The 26,260-nt window shown below is 42.0% G+C and overlaps 1 long non-coding RNA gene across 2 annotated transcripts in view; it reads left to right on the forward strand.

Annotated features, from left to right (window-relative positions):
- The first annotated feature begins 1,184 nt into the window (after window positions 1-1,184).
- The window catches only part of LOC309535370, a 31,476-nt gene continuing 6,400 nt past the window's right edge, over window positions 1,185-26,260 (forward strand). Inside the window, exons 1-4 of one of the 2 annotated variants that reach the window (XR_014221224.1) lie at window positions 1,185-2,297; window positions 2,756-2,946; window positions 4,037-4,194; window positions 20,488-20,555. This is a non-coding gene — a long non-coding RNA (uncharacterized lncRNA). The remainder of the gene's footprint in view (window positions 2,298-2,755; window positions 2,947-4,036; window positions 4,195-20,487; window positions 20,556-26,260) is intronic. The other variant, XR_014221225.1, reaches the window with a different exon arrangement.

The following is a 26,260-nucleotide window of genomic DNA, read 5'->3' on the forward strand; positions in this document are numbered from 1 at the left end:
CCAAGCAATTAAAAAGAGCAGAATACAGTGAAAATTAAAACTCAAGCTTGGATTTCAGGAGATGTGGCTTTGGATTCCGCCTCAGTTGCCACTGAAGTGTCATTAAGCAAGGACAAATATTCCTGCTATTGTCTGGGCAGGCTTCCTCTGATCAAGGTCAGGAGTCATAGCACTGGTTGGCCAACAAAAATGAAAGTTAATTGCTGCCATGGCGACCATAGCCTTTTCCCATTGAAACCTGGCACCACCTATGTAGATCTGGTGTTTTGATCTGAAGTAGGAGGAGATTGAGGGAACCTTAATGTAGCTCCATTGTCTTGGGCAGATCACTTCTGCAGGGATGAAAGATCCACGCGCAGAGACAGGAATCTAGATGGATGGCTTCTCTACTTGGTGTTCCTGTTGAAGTTCGGACCAATCCTTTGGAATGGGAAGATAGCATGTATTCTCCTACTTAGAAGAGCTCAGGAAGCTTCATGGTTAACCAAGGAACTGGGAACAAATGAAGAGAGATGGTTAGAGCAATAGCAGCAGAAAACACATCATGAATTCAACTGAATGCGGTTAACTTTTAGGATCTGCCCGAGGAATGCTTGACAGACTTGGTCTTTGTGAATTCCAGAACATCCAAACTGATCCACACCAGGAAGACCAGTTACCCTTTGGATTTTGCAGTGTGGTTATCAACTCAAAAAAATATGAAAATGTGCACAATGAAAAATGCACATTTTAGGATAAAATAAGTGTAGAAATACTGCAAGAATGCATATTTCCAAAAATGCATGTGCAAATATGAATGTTCATGTAGATTAAAAAATAAAATTAAAAAAATCAAATTAATGCAGAAACAGGACAGGGCAAATTTATGAATGTGCATATGGAAAACAGCCACGAGCCATGGCAGTGGGTGGTACTCTGTTAATAAATTCCTTTCAGCACATATTGTACATTTTCCTTTGATCTTAAATAACTGGGCAAAAAAGGGGTGGGATTGAAGAAGCAGAGGAAGAGACGAACAACAATTTTAAAAAATCACAATTATAAAAAAAAATCCAGGATCAGATAACAATGCTGTAAATGCAGAATGATTTAAAATAAAACAGCTAATCATTAGAAATAGCAAAAGCACATAAATGATGTGCTAATTGCATTGATGAAAGACAATAATCGTACAAAATGGTTGTAAAGTCACATTATTAATAGTATCATTAGAGCATAATGAGTATTATATGGTGGTTGATTAATAGCCAGCAAAAAGAAGAAAAAAGCATCTATTTTAATTTAAATCTTTATCCTATCAGTTATTTCGTAGTTCTTATTTGTATTGGTGAATTGCAAAGTATCATTCAGAATTAATTAGATGCTATTTAATTTGGAAATTTTTGTTATCACTATGAATTTTAAATTGCTATTGCCTCTTTTTTCTTTCGGCTTGGCTCAAACACTAATTTAAGACTAGTCTAGTCTTGGAACCATTGGGAATCCTTCCAATGCCTTCATCCTAGGACTGATGGGAACTTGTCGGAACCAGTTACAGCAGTTACAGCAGAAATATAAACATGGTTCCCTTGTTTTGGTGTGTGAGTTTGCAGTCTGTGGTCCATACACCAGCATTTTTAATGGCAATGCACCTCAAATATAGAGGTGTTTCTCCATCCATACTAGTAGGCAGTGCTTGGTGGGACTTCGGTGTTACTAGTCTATCCAATCAGCTCTGCCCATTGAAACCAGTCCCATTTGTTCCCAGCCAAGAAGGAACTAGGCAGAGGTGGAGATGGAAACACCACAGCAACAAAAGAGGGGAACTCCTCATTGTGTGGTGGGAACACACAGAGAGGGAAGAACAGGTTGCACAAAATAATTGGGAGCTGGGGAAGGAATCCAGAGACCCTTAGGACAAGAAGAAAAATCCTACACTCTCTTGTCCCCACTCAACTTCCGAATGGGATAACATTTTTAAAGCCTCCAGTGTTTCTCACTGAGGTGACATAGCTACAAATTTGAGAAGCAGCAAGGAAAAAGATGTACACCCAGATACATACATAAACCTCATTTGGTTAACATTTACTGGAAAGCAGGGTGTGTGATGCTCACACCAGCCAGACCTGTTCACATGCTTCTCTCTCCAGACCAACCTCAGCCTGACTTCCTGTTGCCCCCACCCCATGCAGCTCATCAAAGAAGAGAGCCCACCAGGGGCAAAGTTACAGCTTACCAAAAGGGTGAGAGAAGAGGCAGGACTGCTGCTCAGTCAAATACATCAGTCTGGTTAAAACAAAGCAGAGCCAGCCTGCAAGGTAATTCTTTTTATTACAGCTATTTTGAATTAGTTCAGATCAGTAGCAGGGGTGTGTGTGTGGTTAAAATAAAAGAGGCAAACCTACATCCTTCCTCTGGTCAGAAACAAAGCAGGCATAGGGTGTGGTACTATCACACAAATGTTAGCAGAACCCCCTACACACACACACACACACACACACACACACACGGTGCTCAAGCAGTTTCACAGCCAAGAAACATGAGGTTTTGCCTGGATATACTTCTCCTATCTGGACTTCCTGAGATTAGGAAAATCGCATTTTTTTGCTCAAAAACTGTGGGCTGCCCCTTGGATAGGGATGTGTGTGTGTCATATGAACCATGGCAATGAAAGGGGAACACAAACAAGTACAGATTAAACTCCAGTGGGGACAAGCCCAGAGGAAGAACAGGGATCTCTGTGCACTTATTATGCTTATTATTATCTGAATCACAGCAGCACGTCTGATCTCGCCACTGGGGAGGAAACATAGCAAAAAGACAACTCTGCCCAAACAAGTTTGCCATCCAAATATAAAGCAAGAGACAATTGGTGGTAGGAATCCACAGTGATAGGAATGGGCAGGAAGAGGCGAGGAATTGGCACAACACCGTCAGCTCCAGCTCCTTACTTGTTGCTTAGCAGAGGTAAGCTGGCACCAAGAGCCTCATCATGCAATGCTTTCATAAGGCAACAGCAAATTACTGCCTGCCCTGAAGGAGCATGGAGATGAAAAGGAATTGTGACTAACAGTGTGAGTCTCACTTAAAGGCCCATGGAATTATTCCTCAGGGAAAGAAGTTCCAATGTGCTGACTATAATGTGCTTTCAATTAAAAGGTTGGGTTGGGTTGGGTTGGGTTGGGTTGGAAGTGTCCTTCCAGATCTGAAAAGAACTAGGATCCTCAGTTTTTCTGTCCTATAACAATATTATGAAGACTGAGCCTGCCCAAAGAATCCTCAGTTATTAGGCAGAAATCAGGAAGGCGCTGAAGCTTTTTGCTCTCCCTAGAACTATAGCAAGCAGCTACAGAACTACGGTCTAAAACCCATCCACCTTTTGTCTCTTCAATCTGTGGATGGGATGAAAGAAACAAGAAAGGGCATCTCTCCAAGTCACAGAAAGGAAACCAACCGTAGGAGCTACAACAAAGGTTACTACCAACTACTGCAGATGATCATAAATAAGTAGCGCTAAAATGGTAATCCTTGTTTCCACACTTACTTCCATAAAATATGGTGGTTATCCCAATTTCAGGTATCAACATTTCCTTTAGTTGTGAATTTTCATCTGGCAAGCCTATCGGTTACAGATGCTGCAGAGAGCAGTTCTCCAGAGTTGGATCTCTAATAATGCAGCAGGGTAGGAGAACCTTCTCATACTGTTGCAAGAATTTTTGAAGAAGCATATGTCAGGGGTCAGCTACTGGCTGACCTTTCACTCAGCCCCCGAGTATCTCAAATGCAAAAAGAGAAGTGAGCAACTTGTGTGACAAAGTATCAGGAGCTAACAGGGCTAGAACTGATATGCTTCTGTTTTCTGCATTGCTGCTCAGTGTGGTATATTTTACTGGAAATCTTATCGGAAATTAAGTATTCTCACCTCTGAACAGACCCCACCCATCCAAGTTAGCCATTGAGCCCTCCTGGACATAAAGCGTATGAAAAACTCCCTATTCAGAGTGAGGCCTTATTTTAACAATAAATACCTCCTGGCTCTTATGTATTCTTGCCTCAGGTTCCCAGCTTTGTCCTCCAACCAGATTTCCTGGCTCAATTCCTGATTCTTCCTGGCTCCTGGCTCACCTCTGACAGGTAACATCTGCCTTCAGCTCATCTCTCACCAGTGGGACTTGGCAGCTGATTACTGGAGTTTCAACCTGTTGTCCCAACCTTGTGAGTGTCCTGCTAGTGGTTGGTTGGTCATTAATATCCTGCCCTTATTTTGATGAAAACAGTTATCATAATTCAACAGCAAACTGAAAGATGCCCTTTCCTTCTAATTGTTGACATTCTTCAGTGACTGCACCAGGAGATGCCAGATGGAAGGGTTCTGTTGGTCCCTCCCTCTGATGCTTCAACTGATGCTTTCTGTGCAAGCAGTAGGGATGACATATGGCCATCTGCCCTGGACTCCTCGCTCTGCAAATGGCACTTGATATTTTGCAGTGGCCATAGCTGGGACAGGATGATAAATGGAGGATGACCCTGGTTCCCCCCCCCTGCTGCTTCCAGTTGATAGATGGGGCAGGTGTTGATGGCATATAGATGAAGTGAGTAAATATCCCCGGGGTGCTTAGTGACCATCCTAAACTAGCTCATAGGATTCAATATGCCCTAATAGTAAATGAAGCTTATGAGATGGAAGGGCAGGTTGTTAGGAAATATTTGAAAGTCCTGATGTTGAAGGAATATGCACGAGAGCCATTCAATATGAATGTGGAACTCTCTGAGCCTTTACAGGCGACCCTGGGTAATAACCACTAAAGGGTAACTAAACAAGAGGTGTGTGTGAGTGTTGTTCTTTCCCTTTTACAATTTCATGCTATAAAAAGGGAAGTTATAATTGTGCTCATCTGGCAGATGTATAAACTAAGATAGATTTCAAAAAATTATCTTGCAGAGAAGAAGTTTGAAGCCTGCTTGTGCTCTATTCATTTCCCCGGCAGTTAAATATTTACTGCTACTGGACAATGCAAAATGTTTTCAAAAGTAAGGAATATTTTGAGACTTGAAATATCAGTGTCAGTGCAGGGTGTGTGTGTGTGTGTGTGCTAGAGAGAGAGAGAGAGAGAGAAGCGGTGCGGGGGGGAGAGGACTTAGACTTAAATGTACTGGCAATTCAACAACAAAATCCTTTGCATTTCCCTGAAAAGCCCGACTATTATCATCATCATTTTTATTTCATTACTCTGCCCCTTGTTACTTGTGATCAATTCAAATAACTTTAAGTCTGGAGAAATGAGTGTGAGACCAAAAGAGGGGATGAGCTGTCCTGTTTTGGCTTTTGGCAGTGCGACATAAAAGATAACCAGCTGTCCTATCACTGGGGAGTTGTTACTAATTTATCATTGGATGTGGTTGAAATGCTTAGAAATATTTGGCTATGTTTTTAATCAGCTTGCATTTTAGACCTTTAAAGTACAAATATGGATTTCAAACATGTCAAGGGAACAAATTAACTCCGAAAAATGGCCATTCTTTCCAAGGTTGCACCTGCCATGAAATTGCTCCAAGTTTGCATTTCCCCCTCCGGTCTCCAGCGTGTCATTATGGCAGATTGATCTCCGTCCTCTCCCTAGCAGCTCCCCATTAGATGGTTTTTATATGGAAATTAATAGAAGGCTGAAAACATTGCTTTTTCAGCTGCAATAGCAGAAGTCACTTTTGATTAAGCATTTCAAATTCAGCAGGCTGGAGTGATCTCTTAGCTTTATTTTGCTATTGTATTATCACTAGTGTCAAGTTTTGTTTCTGGAGCCATTTCTTTGGCATGGCTGCTCTATCTGTCCCTAATGGGAATTTCACTCATACCTGCCTGTGTTTATTTTTCTATAGGACTTGCTCTCATTTCAACAGAGGCCAGCCACCTGGTTTTCTGTAGAAAATTCAAGAGAAAACTGATGTATTCAGTGCTTCCTAATGGCGATTCCATGTTTTCCTTAGTTTACATGAAGGTACAAAATTGAGGTTGCAAGTATAGGACTATAAAAAGGTTATTCTGTTAAAGGCATCGGGTCTCAGACCTAAACACCAGCACACACACACACACACACACACACACACACAAACCACCACTAACATACCATATTGGCCTGAATATAAGCCTCACTTTACCCCCCAAATTCCGACCGTGAAAAGTTAAAGTGCGGCTTATATTCCTGACATTATGGTTTGCAGCCAGGAGTGTGGCAAAGCAGCGCCCACCCCACGCATAGTGCCCCGTCCTCTCCCCCAAGGCTGGGAAGGGAGAGAGCGAGGAAAGGCCGCTGCCAACACAACGCGGCTCCCCCCCCCCAGTATGCAGCCAGGAGCAGCAAGGAAGGGAATGGCTTATATTCAGGTATTTTCCTTTCCTCCCCCCCTCCCCAATTTTAAAGGTGCAGCTTATATTCAGCTGAGGTTTATATTGAATTAATGGTATTTCCTGCAGAATCTGGGAGAGTGCAATGGTATATATAAAGATAGGGCTGAGCACCCGACTGTCAACCTCTAAATCTCGGTTGTAGCAATGGCAGTATGTACCAATACTATATATTACATATGCATGTGGTCTGGATCATACACATATGCAGATCTGCCCAATTGCATTTCCAGTCACAATCATCTTTGAATTCACATGTGCCCACGGTCATCTAAAAATGCTCCCAAGTGAAGGAAAAGCACAAGCTTATACATCTACATGGGATTGTTGCTGTTGTTATAATCTCAGTAGATTTCAGCCCCCAGCGCACTCCCAATGATTTCATAGGAGCACACTGCCTTTCAAATGTCTTTGCTCTTGAGATGACAATCTATGCCATTCCCACACTTCATAATACTTACCAGAGATGGTGTTTGTGTGTGTGTGGAGAATGTCTCATTCAGGCTTAGTGGTATAGGCAGCCTTCAACATTTCTCTCTCTGTGTAGTGTGTCCAAGACATCTGGAAATCATGAGATGCACAATGGAGCATTGGTGATTGCCTTTACAGTGAAACATATTTGAGCTTCCCATAGTTGTGCCTGTTGGAATATTCCGTTCCACCTTAAGGACAGACGTGTGGAATTGTTGTATGTCACATGTCTGTTTACACTCCAGCACAGCTTGCTGGGAACTTCCATTTGTGTATAGCTTTTGCTTAAATGTCTCGCTTTGGACATGAAGGAGATCAGACATGTCTCCTTTTGTCCTGATGTGTGCCGAATAAACTGCTTGTCAATATGCTCACACAACTTCTCCTGCCGCTTCGGTTGTGTAGCGTTTACTCTGCTGAGTAGCGTGCCCCAGCTTTTGAAGCTCGGGTTGCAGATGCTGCACCAAGGACTGGAGATCTCCCGGCACACTGGCCGGTGGGCTGGAGCCAGCTGGGGACCTGCCAATTGCCCCCCTTTCCTTGGTTGCAGGTCAACAGTGCCCATGTTGTGTCCCATTCCCCTATAGTTTGTATATTCTACTATAATTCTTCACACCCATTTGGAAGGGCTGTGGCTCAGTGGTAGGGCCTCAAGAACATCATAATATTAGAAGAGCCCCCTGGATCAGGGAAACTGAAGGTGGAGGCAGATTGCCTTCTCCTTCAACCATTTTTCTAATCATATTTTAAAGCCATCTAGGTTGGTAGCCATCACTGCCCCCGAGGAGAGCAAGTGCCATAGTTTAACTATGCACCTTGCATGCAAAGCTCCCAGATTCAGTTCCCACTGAAATGGGATGGAAATGTCCCTGGTCAAAAACCCTGGGGAGCCAATCAGTCTAGGACTGATCAATAGTTTGACTCAGTAAAAAGGAAATTGTTATGTACTAAGCATACCTTATTGTGCTTCATGATCCCAGGATCACCCTGGATTGAAGTTCCCCCAAACATGCTGGGGGACATACTTAGTTTTAGTCTTAGTTACTTTGTATTCTCTCTTTCTCTGTGCAGAGACAAACTGCACTCCACAAGTCAACTGCGCATGGTGCTCCCACTGCCAACAAAGGAGTGGAAATGCCCACCGGGAATTATATCTTGCCGCAGTAGGCAATAGTAGAGAACCATACATTTTCAAATTAAACAAGAAGATTATTTTAAAATATTGAGCTTTTAAATATAATAATGTATTCTAATACAAAGATAAATCACAACCATTCAGTTTCCCCATTAGCATTAATATTTGATGTCACATCGAATACTTATCCTCTCTCTCACTGCAATCATCTTGCTTCCTACCTGCCTAATTTCATTGAATTTCTGCATGTCAGCTGAAAAGCAGCAGAAGTACAAAGTAGCTTTTCTGCATGGAGTCCATATTAAAGAAGAGACTCAATATTAATCAAAGCTGTGATAGAACTGAGAGGGTAAGATAACTATAAAATGCATGGCCAGTCACAGGACTGAAGGATTATATTCTGGCTACTTTATCAATGAGCTAGTTTTTCTTAGAAATTATGAACAGGGCAGTTTGGAAAACAGGAGAAGTTTCTTTTAAGCTGATTCCACAGTTAATCAAGTTGTAATTGAGAACAATGAACTTTTCTACCATCTTGGCTGGAATGAGGAAGGTGCTGTGGCAAATGTAAATGGCATCATTTAAACTACTTTTTCTGGAGAAAGCAGGACAAAGGTTGGCCGAAGCTAGGATGTATGAAACAAGAACCCCACAGTGCCCCCAGATACCACAAGGAAGATGCAAGATACAATGGGTGACAGGGTTTATGGGCCACAGTTTGTTTTCACTGGCATTGTGCTTAACTGTTTAACTGCCAGCTTCACTGTCACTCACTGTAAATATAATTGCTTCCCCAAGTGATAGCTGGTAGATATCATCATACACATTTTTGTTAGGGTGATCCCATCCCATCTCCAAGCAGCAGATCAAGAACAGAACTTGTCATTGCTCTTCATCGCAACACACCAATTTTCACAATGGACCAAAGTTCTGAATAACTTGGAATTCACCTAGTTTGCCCTAAATCTAATTGGCTATGTAAATTGTAACATCATCCAAATCACCATGTGATATGTGATTGGCTGATTGAGAACCAGTGAGATGTAGTGGCTAGAATGTTGGACTATCTCCCAAGATGCCAACATTCAGATCCTTATTCAGCTATGAAGCTCACTGAGTGCTCTTGTGCCCGTCACGATCTCTCAGCTTAATCTAACACACAGGATTGTTAAGAAGCTGAAATGGGGAGGGTGGAATAGACATCACTTTGAGCTCCTTAGAGGAAAGGGGGGATATCAATGGCAATGGCAATAATGATAATAAGCAGCTGGAAAAATCAATGGCACTGAATATAATCATAAAAGAAGATGGGGTCAAAAAAGAATATTCTGATCTCTCTCCACCTCTCTCCCTCTTTCTCTTTCTTTCTTTCTTTCTTTCATTCACACAACAACAGTACTATTTTGTGCCTGAAAATGGGATATGTGGAATAGTTGGCACAACCTTAGTGAGAAGATTAGTGACATTTTCTTTTAGTGACAGAATTGGATCAAGAAGATGTGATATTCTAGTGCAGTGGTAGCCAACTTGGTCCCCTCCCAATGTGGTGGACTACAACACCTAACATCCATCATGACTCACCCCAGTGATCAAGGCTAATGGGCTCTTTGGTCTAAAACAGGCTTCCTCAACCTCGGCCCTCCAGATGTTTTGAGACTACAATTCCCAGCATCCCTGACCACTGGTCCTGCTAGCTAGGGATCATGGGAGTTGTAGGCCAAAACATCTAGAGGGCCAAGGTTGAGGAAACCTGTCTAAAACATCTGGAGGCCACCACATAGGCTAACCCTGCTGTAGTGACACAAAGCAGTATGAAGACACACCATACTGATATGTGATGTAAAGGGTATATTAAGCCAGAAACATTGGGTTCAGTTCAGTGCCAAGATGCTTGCCAGACAGAGCTGAATAATTTGACATGCATTCTGGAAAGTGTAGTAGCAACCATTGTTGAGAAGGCATGCCTGACTGATGTAGTCACACACACACGCACACGCACACACACGCACACAAATGATGTTAAGCCATTATTTGGAGAAGTCATAAAATTACTATTTGAATATCCATCCATCAACCAGGCAGCTGCAAAAGCCAACCTATACATCATGGAGAGGTTGCAATTATGGTGACTGGATGTGCAGATATCTGAATTTCATAGCATCTCTATAGGGATTGGCTCGAGAGGGTGAAAGGGCAATTTGGGAATGGCTTTTTGAACATTTTGGCAAGACATTAGCCTGGCTAAATATCTGGTTGGTGTTTTTCTCTGCCTGACAAAGAGAGGAAAATGTCAACAGTGATGTTTAATGATTTGGGAAGGAACAATACAAGAAACAGACAGGAAAGGAACCTGGCAAATCTGGTCTGAAGGCAGTCAACTGCCACCTGCTATTATGCTGTAAATGAAAACAGGAAGACAATAATAACAAAGCACTGGATGGATGCAGAGAAAATAGAGCATAATTGTCAGGGGAGCACATGGCTGGGAAAATGAACAGACAATGAGAAGAGAAGAGATTCCCAGATTGTCACATAGCTCAAAAGCAGAAGCAAACAGCCTCATGATGGCCACTGATTTTATTACTGTGGTCTTTTTCACAGATCCACAAAAGTAGCATTCTCCATTCACTGGTGTAGCTAAGAATATAATCCCAATACCCTGAAATATGTTGAATTCATTGTAGAATTTTCTGCAGGTGCAATCCTTCCTACCTACCTCTAAGCAGAAAAACTGTGAAAATAATATGGCAGTAATGATTTAAGGGAGAGGAAACATAAGATTATTTATTTAAAAAACCACTTACAGCACAATCTGAGGCATGTTTTCTCAGAGGTACATTAAATCCTACTGCTCAGTGGGACTTACTCCCAGCTATATGCGTAATAGGGACATGGGTGGTGCTGTGGTCTAAATCACTGAACCTCTTGGGCCTGCTGATCAGAAGGTCGGCGGTTCAAATCCCCACAGCAGGGTGAGCTCCCATTGCTCAGTTCCAGCTCCTGCCAACGTAGCAGTTTGAAACCACACCAAAAAGTGCATGTAGATAAATAGGTACCGCTCTAGCAGGAAGGTAAACAGTGTTTCCATGTGTTGCTCTGGTTTCGTTGTTCCATTGCATCAGAAGTGGCTTAGTCTTGCTGGCCACATGACCCAGAAACACTGAGGACAAACGCCAGCTGCCTCAGCCTGTAAAGCAAGATGAGCGCCGCAACCCCAGAGTCATCTGCAACTGGACTTAACAGTCAGGAGTCCTTTACCTTTACCTTTTTATGTGTGTAATAGCCTTGCAACTTCAAAGGCTGAACTCTTAAGTATGTGGTAATAGCAAAGCTTCTTTGAGACTGGTATGGACTATCATATCATTAAGATTTGTTGGAATCCTTGAGGAGAAATTCATCATAATGAACCAGAGAAAGACTGTTTTGGAGACCTAATTACAACAATAACCAAAGAGCTATTTTGAACTTTTTGAGTGGGAAAAAGGAGAATATGAGATGCCTGGGAGGGAAGATTGAGGAAAATACCATCTAGCCGAATAAGAATTTTCTGGACATTAATACAGCTAGAAGTATTCTGGAGTGCAAACCTTGCATATTTTGAACAACTGTTAAATACATAATTGGTAGACAGAAAGTTGGAAAACCTTTTTTATTTTATTTCACCTCTCTTTTTATCTTGTGACTTTTAATTATTGCTAGTTTTCTGTTAATTCTGTTAATTCTATCTATATGTATGTTTTGCTTTTTGAAGCCTACTATCTTTGATGCAGATACCTGCAGGAAGGTGATGGATGGAAGACAAAGGTTCCTGGATGAGAAGCAGGATAGAAAGGATCCCTCAGGGTGGGAGGCTGGGCGAAGGGGGGAAGCTCCCAAGTGAGATGAAGGGGGTTCACTCTTCTGTGTGTGGAATAAGGGTTAAGATATAATTGTGTTAACAGCTTCATGTCTCTTCTCTTCTTTCTGGTCTCTTTCTTATCTCTCTTTAGATTACTTTGACATTTATTGCATTTTGTGTTGAAAACTTTCAATAAAAATGATTATTAAAAAAGAGACTGGTAAGATTTTTAGCAAAATGATTCAAAAGTGGATGTACAATGCTGATTTGATGATCAGAAACCAAGTGAAGGTTGCACATATTTGGGGTTCAAAATTGATGAAATTAGCTTATTAAATAGAATCATAAATTGTAGAGTTGGAAGGGATCCTGAGGGTCATCTAGTCCAACCTCTTGCAATGCAAGAATCCAACTAAAGCATCCATGACAGATGACCACCCCACCTCTGCTTAAAAGCCTCCAATGAAGGAGAGTCCACAACTTTCCGAGGGAGTCCGTTCCACTATCAAACAGCTCGTAATGTAAGAAAGTCCTTCCTGATGTTTAGTCGGAATCTCCTTTCTTGTAACTTTAATCCATTGTGTTGAATCCTACCCCCTGAAGCAGGAGAAAACATTTAAAAGGCTGTCATCTTCCATGTGACAGCTGTTTAAAAGTTTGAAGATGGCTATCATATTTCCTCTCAAGTCTTCTCTTTCCCAGGCTAAACATTACCTAGCTCCCTCAACCATTCCTCATAAAACATGGTTTCCAGACCATCTTGGTTGCCCGTCTTTGCACATGTTCCAGCTTGTCAATAGCCTTCTTAAATCACAGTACCCAGAATAGTAGTAGTAGTAGTAGTAGTAAGGTAAAGGTAAAGGGACCCCTGACCATTAGGTCCAGTTGTGGCCGACTCTGGGGTTGCGGCGCTCAGCTCGCTTTATTGGCCAAGGGAGCCAACATGACTAAGCCGCTTCTGGTGAACCAGAGCAGCGCACAGAAACACTGTTTACCTTCCCGCCAGAGTGGTACCTATTTATCTACTTGCACTTTGACGTGCTTTCGAACTGCCAGGTTGACAGGAGCTGGGACCGAGCAACGGGAGCTCACCCCGTCGTGGAGATTCGAAGTGCTGACCTTCCGATTGGCAAGTCCTAGGCTCTGTGGTTTAACCCACAGCACCACCCGCGTCCCTTCAGTAGTAGTAGTAGTAGTAGTAGTAGTAGTAGATGATTAATTAAATTTTCAGGACTCACGGCCAAGACATGGCTTCTCCCTTCTCTTTTGGCTAATTCTTTAAACCACGTCTTTAAAGCGCATCTTGCAAATCCACTCTTCATTTGTACATATAAATGGTCCCAGACTAGCACCAAGGAAAGTGCTGTAGGGAAAACATGTATTAACTAATAACCACATTATTCAGCATTCAATACTCAAATCAATGAGATTATTTCATTCATTCATTTATATATATATATATATATATATATATATATATATATATATATATATATGCAGGTTTTGGTGTCTTCGGGTGTCTTCCCGTGTAAGAGTCGGGGTGTCTGTGCGACGTTTCGACGAGGTCGAAACGTCGCACAGACACCCCGACTCTTACACGGGAAGACACCCGAAGACACCAAAACCTGCATTCCTGTACCCGTGAAAATCTACGAAAGCAAATATATATATATATATATATATATATATATATATATATATATATATGCAGGTTTTGGTGTCTTCGGGTGTCTTCCCGTGTAAGAGTCGGGGTGTCTGTGCGACGTTTCGACGAGACCTCGTCGAAACGTCGCCCAGACACCCCGACTCTTACACGGGAAGACATCCGAAGACACCAAAACCTGCATTCCTGTACCCGTGAAAATCTACGAAAGCATATATATATATATATATATATATATATTTATGCAGGTTTTGGTGTCTTCGGGTGTCTTCCCGTGTAAGAGTCGGGGTGTCTGTGCGACGTTTCGACGAGGTCTCACTCGTCATCTTCAGGCTGGTGCTTTCGGCTTCTTGTTACTGGAACAGAGCAGAATCTGGTGTTTGAGTTCCTATAAATACTGTTGAGGGGTGTGGTGTATAGCCTCCAACGTTCTGGGCAGAGAGGAAGTTCCTAGATTAGTGTGCCTTTTCTTCTTTTGTTCCTTAATTACTTGAGGGATATCTTGGGTGATTTCATGAGTGATATTCTGAATACCACTGGGTGGGTCATTAAGTGTAGATTAGTTGCTAAAGCTTTCGTGTCTTGACCTCTTGAGCTTGTGAAGAGTTTTTCTTGTGTTCTGCGATACGTGCATTTATTCGTCTGTTTGTTTGTCCAATGTACGTGGCTGGGCAGACTTTGCAGGGTATTCCCGATGACCTACTTGTGAGCTTCGATGTTGTATCTCTCTTCACTCAAGTGCCCATTAATGAAGCCTTGACAGCCATTCAAAACAAATACAACCCCCCCAAATACATCCTGGACCTGACCAACCACTGCCTAACCAACACGTACTTCATCCACAATGGACAAAGATACAAACAGATAGAAGGAGCACCTATGGGATCACCCCTCTCACCGGTCATCGCAAATTTGTACATGGAACACTTTGAAACCAATGCTTTAGACAAGTCAGAACACAAACCCAAACTTTGGCTCAGATATGTTGACGACACCTTTGTAATTTGGCCACACGGGAAAGAAAAACTAGATAGCTTCCTCACACATCTCAACAGCCTACACCCCAAAATACAATTCACTATGGAAATAGAAGACAACAACCAACTCCCCTTTCTTGACGTCCTAATCTACAAAAAACCTGATGGCTCCCTAGGACACACTATCTACCGGAAAAAAACACACACCAACCGCTACTTACATGCACAATCACACCACCACCCTGCACAAATAAACTCCGTAGCCAAGACTCTCATCTCCAGAACCAAACGCCTGGCTGACAAAGACCACTTGACAACTGAGTTACAGAATCTCTCAAATGTGTTAATCGCCAATGGATACCAGAAAAACAGGGTTACGAAGCTAATCCAAAAAGAAACACCCCCCAAAAACCAAGACACAGAAGAAAACAATGGCATGGCCCTCCTTCCTTATATCAAGGGCACTACAGACAAAATTAGCAAAATCCTCCATAAACACAATATCAAAACAGCCTTCTGCACCAACCAAAAAATAGCCAATATCCTCAGAAACCCAAAAGACAAAATCCAGCTGGAAAACCAAGGGGTCTATGAAATACCCTGCAAAGTCTGCCCAGCCACGTACATTGGACAAACAAACAGACGAATAAATGCACGTATCGCAGAACACAAGAATGCCGTCAAAAAAGAAGAAAAAACTTCCTCTCTTTTCCAACACATGAAAGAAACAGGACACGAAATTAATTTTGCAGATTCCAAATTGCTCTTTAACATGGAACATCACCACAAGAGAATAATCATGGAAGCCATCGAGATAGAGAAACACCCTCACAACATGAACAAGCGTGACGACACGTCCCGCCTGCCAGACATCTGGAAATTAGCCCTCCCCACAAAAACCGACACCAGAACCAGAGGCACACAGAACGCCGTCACCAATCAACCACACCAGACCCAAACCCAGACCCTCTCCACAGACATATTACAGACTCCATCCAGTAGCCAAACTATAGTGGCACCTCCGGATGCTGCACCCCCCTGCAATCCCTACACAGATCTGGCTGGCACAAGGCACAAAACCACAGCTCGCCCCTATACACGAAGCCAAGCCAGAGCACAACTAAATGCAGCACAGCCATCTTCTCAGAAAAACTCTTCACAAGCTCAAGAGGTCAAGACACGAAAGCTTTAGCAACTAATCTACACTTAATGACCCACCCAGTGGTATTCAGAATATCACTCATGAAATCACCCAAGATATCCCTCAAGTAATTAAGGAACAAAAGAAGAAAAGGCACACTAATCTAGGAACTTCCTCTCTGCCCAGAACGTTGGAGGCTATACACCACACCCCTCAACAGTATTTATAGGAACTCAAACACCAGATTCTGCTCTGTTCCAGTAACAAGAAGCCGAAAGCACCAGCCTGAAGATGACGAGTGAGACCTCGTCGAAACGTCGCACAGACACCCCGACTCTTACACGGGAAGACACCCGAAGACACCAAAACCTGCATTCCTGTACCCGTGAAAATCTACGAAAGCATATATATATATATATATATATATATATATATATATAGTATTGATATGTTCCTGCATTTCCCATCCCCTTTAGTTCATTTGTCGAAACTAAATGGGCATAGAACTGCTATTCATTTAGAGCAGTTCAGTTAAAATTATTTTAAAATGATCTTATACTATAAACATATCTCATAAAATTAATGCTGCCTAGGCACTTTATGACCTTCATCTCTTCACAAGCCATTGATTAGCCAGATGCCAGGAATAGTATATTCTCTTTATTGCATTTTGGGTTTATTGTAGAGGCACCATTATCAATTCACTTGCAAGCGCCTGGCTATGCCTGTTTCTTCTTCGCTGTTGTTCCTTACGTGTGTCTTGTTAATTCTGCAATTGATCCCCCTATAGATGTTTCATGGGGCCTCATAGTAATAACCTTAAAATATATGCTCATGTTCTCTGGGAATACATTTTTCTTTAGCTAATTTCATTAAGCCGTTTTCATGTTTCCTTTACTATGTACCAAACAACATTAAACAACAGTACAGAAGCACGGGGATGGAAATTCTATCTGCAAGAAAATCAATAGAAACACTCACATTGGCTTTTGAGAAAGTTGAATTACATTTGGGATATTTCCACAGCGGAAGGTTGTCTGTGGTATAGACTTGTCCCTTGTGCACTCATAACAGCACCACAATATACAAAAAAACCCCACAAATGTTAACATTGGTAATGATGACCAAATTCTCTGTTAATTGGGTGGATTGGTTCCATAAGAGCATTTTGCTGCACAAATTGAAACCTTCCTAAATGGTCAGACCTATGTAGCAGGAAAGACACAGAGCACATTCATTCAGACAAAGCAGGACTTAAAATATGAATTTCAGATAGGAAGGAGTTTGAAAATCACATGGGTGGGTTGAGGTGTGGGCAGAGTAGCAATCAGGCCCTGTTGTATCCCAGATTGGTGGTCTGTTAGTGTCAGAGTTGGTTCTGACAGACTCAGTATGGTGTGAATTTCTCTCTCTCTCTCATGCAAAAGAGACTTAATTTTCTGTCCCTTTCTTAGGGCACATGAGAATTTCTTTACAATTATAATTTCAATGGGTGCAAAATTTACCTTACCTTATAGCTGTAAAGTGGTTGTGTGTGGAGGGTAGATTTTTTTGCATTTCCTTTAAACCAGGCATGTCCAAAATCCGTTTTGGGGGCCTAATTCAGCCCACTGGTCAGTTTAATCTGGCCCCTGCAGCAGTCTATATCCTGGGGTAAAATCCTAAAAACAACTTCAATCTTTAAAAAAGCTCAACAACTTCAATCCTAACAAAAGGTCAACAACTTTGGTCGGCCCTCACACATGTTCACTTCACTTCATCAAATCCGTCCCTCTTTGAAAAAAGTTTGGGCCCCACTGCTTTAAACAGTTCTCCAGTGCTCTGCAGCCTCCTTGGCTGCATATGCATCCATATCTGAAAAAGCCCCACGGGAGGGAGGGTCAGGGTTACCTCCTGAACTCTTCCCCTGAGTTTTGAATAAAACACAGGAAGCCAGGGAGGCTGGCTACCAAGCATCTGATACCAGTGCACTTGCTGGTTTGTTTGTTTGTTTGTTTGTTTGTTTGTTTGTTGTTTCTTTTAATGCTTAAAAAAACCCCAACTTTTCACATGGATTTCCTTAAAGTTAAAAATACTTATTCATTAAAAAGAATGTAAACAGTTGTTAGGCACACAGTAGACAGCTTCCTCACTTTCCTGTACTTGCTGGAAATCCCAACTGAGGACGTGATAGGACATCAGAAAATGAGGGCACCCAGGGAGGCTGCAGAATGCAGACCAATGGAGAGATGATTTGTAGAATGAAAGAGGGATACTCACAAACACCCCGTGGCCACCTAGAAAGCAAATTAAGTGCAAACAACCCCACCCTTGGGAATATCACAAATTTTGTAACTTCCACTTGATGTTTTCTAAGTGCATTTCTTTCCATTCTCTTTCACAAAGGGGGGCAGTAATAGTTTAATCCAAGTCAATCCAATATTAACCTAGGAGAGCTCACTCATCACTAGTGTCATACGTTTAAATAACTAAATAACACCATGGATTTTTTTTTGTGTGTGTGTTCTTTCCTTCTTTCTAACTAACTAACAATGGTATTAGGAAATTAGCGTGGCCCAAGTCTTTAGGCAAACATCATAACTGGGGAAGTATGCAATTTATCAGAACTTGTTGTACATTGATAAAAGTCGTAACAGGGGCACAAACTCCATTAAAATGTAAGAGAGCTAATTAAAAATATTTATTTAATGCAGCCAATGCTAGTGGAAAGGAAGATTATCAGCTATTTCAGACATTACTCACTGTGGGTTTATAAAACAAGCATTAAATTTGAGAAGATAGCCACATTCTATTTTAATTATGGTATTCTTTTGAGAACCAGTCAACTAGTTAGCCTGTTTCCCACCTTTGGTTTTGGACTGGAAAAATAGTGTTAATTGCAAATGACCTGTTGACTGAAGTGAATTATTTATGATGCAACAGCAATAAGATTGTCTGGCTGGGTAGAAATGATACACTCGGCACTGGGTTGTCTCTCTTCAAGGACTACACCTTGCCAACCTTTTTCCAACATAGCCTCTGCTGGTGGAAAGCAAGATTATCAGCCTTTTCTTGTTTCAGTCACCCTTTTGTTCACATGAGCAAGGTAATTAAGGAGAGGTCATGGGTTAGGCATTTTTATTTATAATCTGAATGAACATACCCTCCAATATTATTTGGCAAATCAGCACACAGCCAGTGGAAGGAAATGAAGGCTACAGTCCAGTCAAGCAGAACCCAGATCTTGTTGCTCCCAAAGACCAACATAAAGGCAAGTGTAGCACGGTGGTAACCCCAAGCTACTGCTGCAGCAGTCCTCTGTGGTTTCTGTCCTCCATTCCATTCTGCCTAAATCTATGACAAAATTAAGAACACCAAACAAAACTATATACTGGGGAAAGGTTATCTAGTCTGAGGCATTCATTTAACACATTTGAATATATGTTCTGCAAAGGAGAGCAAGTTGGAAATATCAGGTTACATGACTGGTGTGAGTACCTGAAATTCAAAACCACAAATAAATTTTCTTACTGATATACCAGTAGTCTTCTACCCAGCATTGCTTGGGAGTTCCAAGAAACTAAAATATCAGTGCACTTTCTGAAATCAATGCAGTCTTCAGTCTACCGTCTTGATTCAAAATGTCTAGTCCTTGACCTCAGGAACCATCATGCAAAATTTGGTTATGGCATCATAAGAGGTATATGCACAGAGAGCAAACTAACAACTTTCCAAAATATGTAGTCGTTTCAATCATTTGCTTAGAATTTGCCTTTCAGAGCAAGTACTATAAAACTTGAATTGTTTAGCTGATCAGTGTCTAATACCTGAGGGGCAGAGGTGGTTTATAAACATATTTGCTTTCCCAGTTCCTTGTGTATCTGCAACCAGAAAACAAGATACAGTGGTGCCTCGCAAACCGAAAAGAATCCATTCTGTGATTCTCTTCGTCTAGCGGTTTTTTCGTCTTGCGAAGCAAGCCCATTGACGGATTAGCGGATTAGCACTATTAGCACTATTAGCAGTTATTAGCGGCTTTTAGCGGCTTATCTGCTGATCGGATCAGCTGATAAGTGGCTTAGCGGCTTAGAAAAAAGGGGGGAGGGGAAAAACCAGCAGGAACTCGCAAGACATTTACAGATAGGTAGCCGTGTTGGTCTGCCATAGTCAAAATAAAAAAATTCCTTCCAGTAGCACCTTAAAGACCAACTAAGTTAGTTCTTGGTATGAGCTTTCGTGTGCATGCACACTTCTTCAGATACACAGTGTATCTGAAGAAGTGTGCATGCACACGAAAGCTCATACCAAGAACTAACTTCGCAAGACATTGTCGTCTTGCAAAGCAAGCCCATAGGAAATTCGTTTTGTGAAGCACCTCCAAAACGGAAAACACTTTCGTCTAGCGAGTTTTCCGTCTTGCGAGGCATTCATCTTGTGGGGCACCACTGTACTTCCACAGTGGCAACTCAGGTAGGGAAGCCACACCCTATGTGGGACTAACATTGGGCTGATGCAGCAGCCATTTCCTTTGAGATCTGCCATGGTCCAGAGACTGACAAACACCATAGCAAATGGATCATCTGAGGGGGAAATAACTTTGTCCATCAGTACTAATTGTCCTGCCCTAGCTTGACTCAAAGCCCCGGGGGAAGGCTGGGTTGAAGCACTGGCACTTATTGGAAGCGCAGGGTCATGTCCAATAGAGCCATGTCTATTTGGCCAATTGAGCCATGTCCTTTCAGGACCCTGGACAGGTCACTGTGGCAGGTTCTGGCTCACATTCATGCAAAGGATAGCTGTGTCTGTAGCCTTCTGAAGGCAAGCTAATCTGGAGCTGGGGTTAACCCTGTTCCTTTTGAGAAGGTGCCTGTTTCCTAAAAGGCCCATGCTTGATTTTGCAGCTGCTGGCTCCTGTGGTGTGGAAGTGGTGACAACTGCATTGGTAGGGTGCCCTCAAACTTGGAGTGAGGTAAGGCCCTACTGTCTGGAAGTAATTTAACTTTAAAATATTGAAATGCATCAATACCTACATCTCTGGATAAAGGTAAAGGGACCCCTGACCATTAGGTCCAGTCGCGGACAACTCTGGGGTTGCAGCACTCATCTCGCTTTATCGGCTGAGGGAGCCGGCGTACAGCTCATGTGTACAGGTCATGTGGCCAGCATGACTATGCCGCTTCTGCCGAACCAGAGCAGCACACGGAAACGCCGTTTACCTTCCCGCCGGAGCAGTACCTATTTATCTACTTTCACTTTGACGTGCTTTTCATAGAATCATAGAATCATAGAGTTGGAATAGACCACAAGGGCCATCGAGTCCAACCCCCTGCCAAGCAGGAAACACCATCAGAGCACTCCTGACATATGGTTGTCAAGCCTCTGCTTAAAGACCTCCAAAGAAGGAGACTCCACCACACTCCTTGGCAGCAAATTCCACTGTCAAACAGCTCTTACTGTCAGGAAGTTCTTTCTAATGTTTGGCAGCAAATTCCACTGTCAAACAGCTCTTACTGTCAGGAAGTTCTTTCTAATGTTTAGGTGGAATCTTCTTTCTTGTAGTTTGGATCCATTGCTCCGTGTCCGCTTCTCTGGGGCAGCAGAAAACAACCTTTCTCCCTCCTCTATATGACATCCTTTTATATATTTGAACATGGCTATCATATCACCCCTTAACCTCCTCTTCTCCAGGCTAAACATGCCCAGCTCCCTTAGCCGTTCCTCATAAGGCATCGTTTCCAGGCCTTTGACCATTTTGTGTTTTTTTTTAAAATGATATTTATTAAAATTTCAGAGAAAAGAATTACATAAAAACAAGAAATACAAAAATAAAAGACAAGAATAAAAATACAAGAAAAATATAAGATACAAAATAAAAAATAAAAAATAAAAACACTTAAAAAGGAAAAGAAAAAAATGAATCAATCTTTCCATGCCTTACATTCATATCCTTGTTTCCCTGACCTCCTCATACCTCCCTTTTTTGTGTTCCAATTCAATTAGTTAATTCAGCAATTTCTTTCCCTCTTTGTTTTCTCCTAATCCTTTAACTTAATATAGTATAACTTTAAATTTTCACCTGTTATCAATCCATTTTTACATACACCTTTATAGCATTACTGCTTAAACCACTTAACATCATTCTAACATCATTCTAACATTCATTAATTTTACAATATTTCTGTAGATAATCTTTAAATTTCTTCCAATCTTCTTTCACCAACTCTTCTCCCTGGTCTCGGATTCTGCCAGGCATTTCCGCCGGCCTTTGACCATTTTGGTTGCCCTCCTCTGGACACGTTCCAGTTTGTCAGTGTCCTTCTTGAACTGTGGTGCCCAGAACTGGACACAGTACTCCAGCTGAGGTCTGACCAGAGCGGAATACAGTGGCACTATTACTTCCCTTGATCTAGATGCTATACTCCTATTGATGCAGCCCAGAATTGCATTGGCTTTTTTAGCTGCCGTGTCACACTGTTGGCTCACGTCAAGTTTGTGGTCAACCAAGACTCCTAGATCCTTTTCACATGTACTGCTCTCAAGCCAGGTGTCACCCATCTTGCATTTGTGCCTCTCATTTTTTTTGCCCAAGTGCAATACTTTACATTTCTCCCTGTTTAAATTCATCTTGTTTGTTTTGGCCCAGTTCTCTAATCTGTCAAGGTCGTTTTGAAGTGTGATCCTGTCCTCTGGGGTGTTAGCCACCCCTCCCAGTTTGGTGTCATCTGCAAATTTGATCAGGATGCCCTTGAGTCCATCATCCAAGTCGTTGATAAAGATGTTGAATAAGACCGGGCCCAAGACAGAACCCTGTGGCACCCCACTAGTCACTCTTCTCCAGGATGAAGAGGAACCATTGATGAGCACCCTTTGGGTTCGGTCAATCAGCCAGTTACAAATCCACTGAGTGGTAGCATAGTCAAGACCACATTTTACCAGCTTCTTTACAAGAATATCATGGGGCACCTTGTCGAATGCCTTGCTGAAATCAAGGTAGGCTACATCCACTGCGTTCCCTTCATCTACCAGGCTTGTAATTCTGTCAAAAAACGAGATCAGGTTAGTCTGACATGACTTATTTTTCAGAAATCCATGCTGACTATTGGTGATCACAGCATTCCTTTCTAGGTGCTCACAGACTGTTTGCTTAATGATCTGCTCCAGAATCTTCCCTGGTATTGATGTCAGACTGACTGGGCGATAATTATTTGGGTCCTCTCTTTTCCCCTTTTTGAAAATAGGGACAACATTTGCCCTCCTCCAGTCTGCCAGGACTTCGCCTGTTCTCCAGGAATCCTCAAAGATGACTGCCAGTGGTTCTGAGATCACATCTGCCAGTTCTTTTAATACTCTTGGATGCAGTTCATCTGGCCCTGGAGACTTGAATACATCTAAACTAGCCAAGTATTCTTGTACTGTCTCCTTAGTTATTCTGGGCTGTGTTTCCTCTGCTGAATCATTTGCTCCAAATTCTTCAGATCGGGCATTGTTTTCTTTATTGGAGAAGACTGAGGCAAAGAAGGCATTGAGGAGTTCATCCCTTTCTGTGTCCCCTGTTTGCATTTCACCATCTTCTCCTCTGAGTGACCCCACTGTTTCTTTGTTCTTCCTTTTGCTATGGACATACCCATAAAAGCCTTTTTTGTTGCTTTTAACCTCTCTAGCAAGCCTGAGTTCATTCTGTGCTTTAGCTTTTCTGACTTTGTGTCTACATGTGCTGGCTATTTGTTTGAATTCCTCGTTGGTGGTTTCCCCCCTTTTCCATTTTTTGTACACATCCTTTTTTAATCTTAACTCAGTTAAAAGTTCTTTAGATAGCCACCCTGGCTTCTTTAGGCACCTTCCATGTTTCCGTCTCATTGGTATTGCCTGAAGTTGTGCTTTTACTATCTCCCTCTTAACAAACTCCCAGCCATCATGAACTCCCTTTCTTTTTAGTATTACTGTCCATGGGATCTCACCCAGCACTTCCCTAAGTTTTATGAAGTCGGCTATCTTAAAGTCAAGAAATTGAGTCCTAGTATGCTTGGCTGCTCCTTTCCGCTGTATAGTAAACTTCAGAAGAGCATGATCACTCGCGCCTAATGATCCTTCCACTTCTACCCCACTAACCAGGTCATCAACATTAGTTAGGACCAGATCTAAAATGGCTGTTCCTCTTGTTGCTTCTCCCACTTTCTGGACAATGAAGTTGACTGCAAGGCCAGTCTGCAAGGCCAGTGAGGAATCTGTTTGACCTTATGCTCTTGGCTGAGTTTGACATCCAACAAATGGACAACCAACAACCTAGCTTTTGAACTGCTAGGTTGGCAGGAGCAGGGACCAAGCAACAGGAGCTCACCCTGTTGCGAGGATTCAAACCGCCAACCTTCTGATCGCCAAGCCCTAGGCTCTGTGGTTTAACCCACAGCGCCACCCACTTCCCAGCACCACCCGCTGGATAGGCTTGCCTAAGCAAAAATGTTTCAAGCAGGCACCAAAAACAGTACAGCAAATGTGCCAACAAACAGGGAGTTTGAAAGTGTAGGTGCTGCCATACCAAAAGATCAATTATAAAAAACCTCTGCACATGCTTATTGGTTCCCTTTATTTTTATTGCAATGAATGATAGTCCTGACACTATTTTTCTAGAAAAAGAGGAACCAGAATTGACTACGAATGCCTCCCTTGTTCTCTTATAATAGTAATGGCACCCACCTGAGAGATGCCGGAACTTAGTTCCAGCCAGTTCCTGCTGACCCTGGAAAATGGTATCAAGAAACTTGTCTACTGCTCCTTTCTCACGAGATGTTCTCACCTGGCCAGAAGAATACCTGGTAAAAAATGAACTCAGCAGGAAGAATCACACAGCAGGAGAAAATTGTTTTAAAATCCAATTGTCACACACCACTAGCTGAGGTATTTTTTCCAGCTCTAGGATAATGTCATCCCTTTCTTTAAATGAGCTGAAACTAATTAATGACCTTGATTAAATTATCTTCTGCCTCAGAGCCACTGGAGTTTTTCTGAGATACAAAACACACATTCTAACTGACCCGGGTGAACAGGTAGACCTTTCTGGTTGAGGTTTCTCCCAATTGCTCCTCTCTTCATCCCCCACATCCTAGAAATTCTATAAGTGAAGCATTTGAAATGATTTATACAGCTTATGATGGTAATAGTGTTTATATAATACTCTGGCAGTGTTAAAAGTATTCCATATTCTTTGTCTCATTACAACATTCCTGTAAGGTAGCGCACTAATTTTTTTCCAAATTCAAACAAGGAGCTTAGGCCAGGCTTCCTGAATTTTGGCCCTCCAGATGTTTTTGGCCTACAACTCCCATGATCCTTAGCTAGCAGGACCGGTGGTGAGGGGTGCTGGGAATTGTAGTCTCAAACATCTGGAGGGTCGAGGTTGAGAAAGCCTGGCTTAGGCAGAGGGTATAGTTGCTTACTTGAGATCATCTTATGAATTCAAGGCTGCTGTGGAATTTGCAAATCACATTTCACATTCTTAGCTACTGCATTATAATAGGCTTCAACAAACACAGCAAAATTGTTATGGTTATGTGGCGATGAAGTGATATGGCAATTATGTATTAGCCCATCAGTTAGGACGGATAATTTATGGGCTAAAAGATGATCAAATGGCCAACTTCCTTACCCTAGATTGGGGTGAAGAACTGATCCACCCTCCACAGGCCACTCTTTTTTTACAGGTGGGCAAACCTGTTCACGAGTCAATCACCTGACATCATAAAAATATAAATAGAACTTAAGGCTGAGTCATGACCATCAGCCAAGACTGGTTAATCAGTTGGTCCATCAGTAAGAGATAGCTTCTACTTATCTCACAGTGGAACAAGATGCTTTAATAAATATGCTTAGAGGGAATCTACAACTAAAATGAGGAAGGAAGGATAAAGTTATACCATAAATATATAACACATAATTTGTTCTGATAGTTGGTTTGAAAATTAGCTTTAGGGGCACCCTTCTTTGCTTCCTTAATGATGTGCAACATAATAGCCTCAACTGTAATAAAGACGAATTACTTTTTCATAAAATAATGAAACTCCAGTAAACATTCAAGGTTTATCGCTTAATTTATCCCCCAGCACTTCCAGTGAGGGATTTTTTTTTAATTCTCCTTTTTTAATATTCCTAGTCATTAGATTTCAATAACTAACTCGGTAGCTACGTGCGTCTCATTTCCCTGGACAAGCAAAATAGGCTGTAACTTCTTCTCAGTTTGAGTACTAATGCTGTAATTTAGAACTTCTGTCAAGATGAAAGATCTTCCAGGGGATTTACCGAAGACCCATAGCAACACTTGAGCACAGGGCTGGATAATGAAGTTTTCATTATTAAATAAAGATATTTTAGGAATGTCATAACCCATAAATCCATTCTCCTAGAATATATCACTACATTAGTTTGTTTATTTCAAACTCTGAGACGCCTGCCCCCGCCCCTTAATATTTAGCTACTCCTTTGCACTCTCTGAAGTTGCCATGGAGATGATTTCAAGTGTCTCTTTTGGCAGCCCTGATGCTGAAATCTGATTGGATGGAGAACCCTAAATGCCTGTCAAGGAAGGCAGGGCAACCAACTCCTTTGTTGGCAGACATTCTAAGGCCCTGCAATTTAATGTTACCTTAAGGAAATGCTAATGTGAATCATAGAGGTTGGAAA

The sequence above is a fragment of the Podarcis vaucheri genome, assembly GCF_965113315.1.
Source record: "Podarcis vaucheri genome assembly, chromosome: 6".
Classification (NCBI taxonomy): domain Eukaryota; kingdom Metazoa; phylum Chordata; class Lepidosauria; order Squamata; family Lacertidae; genus Podarcis; species Podarcis vaucheri.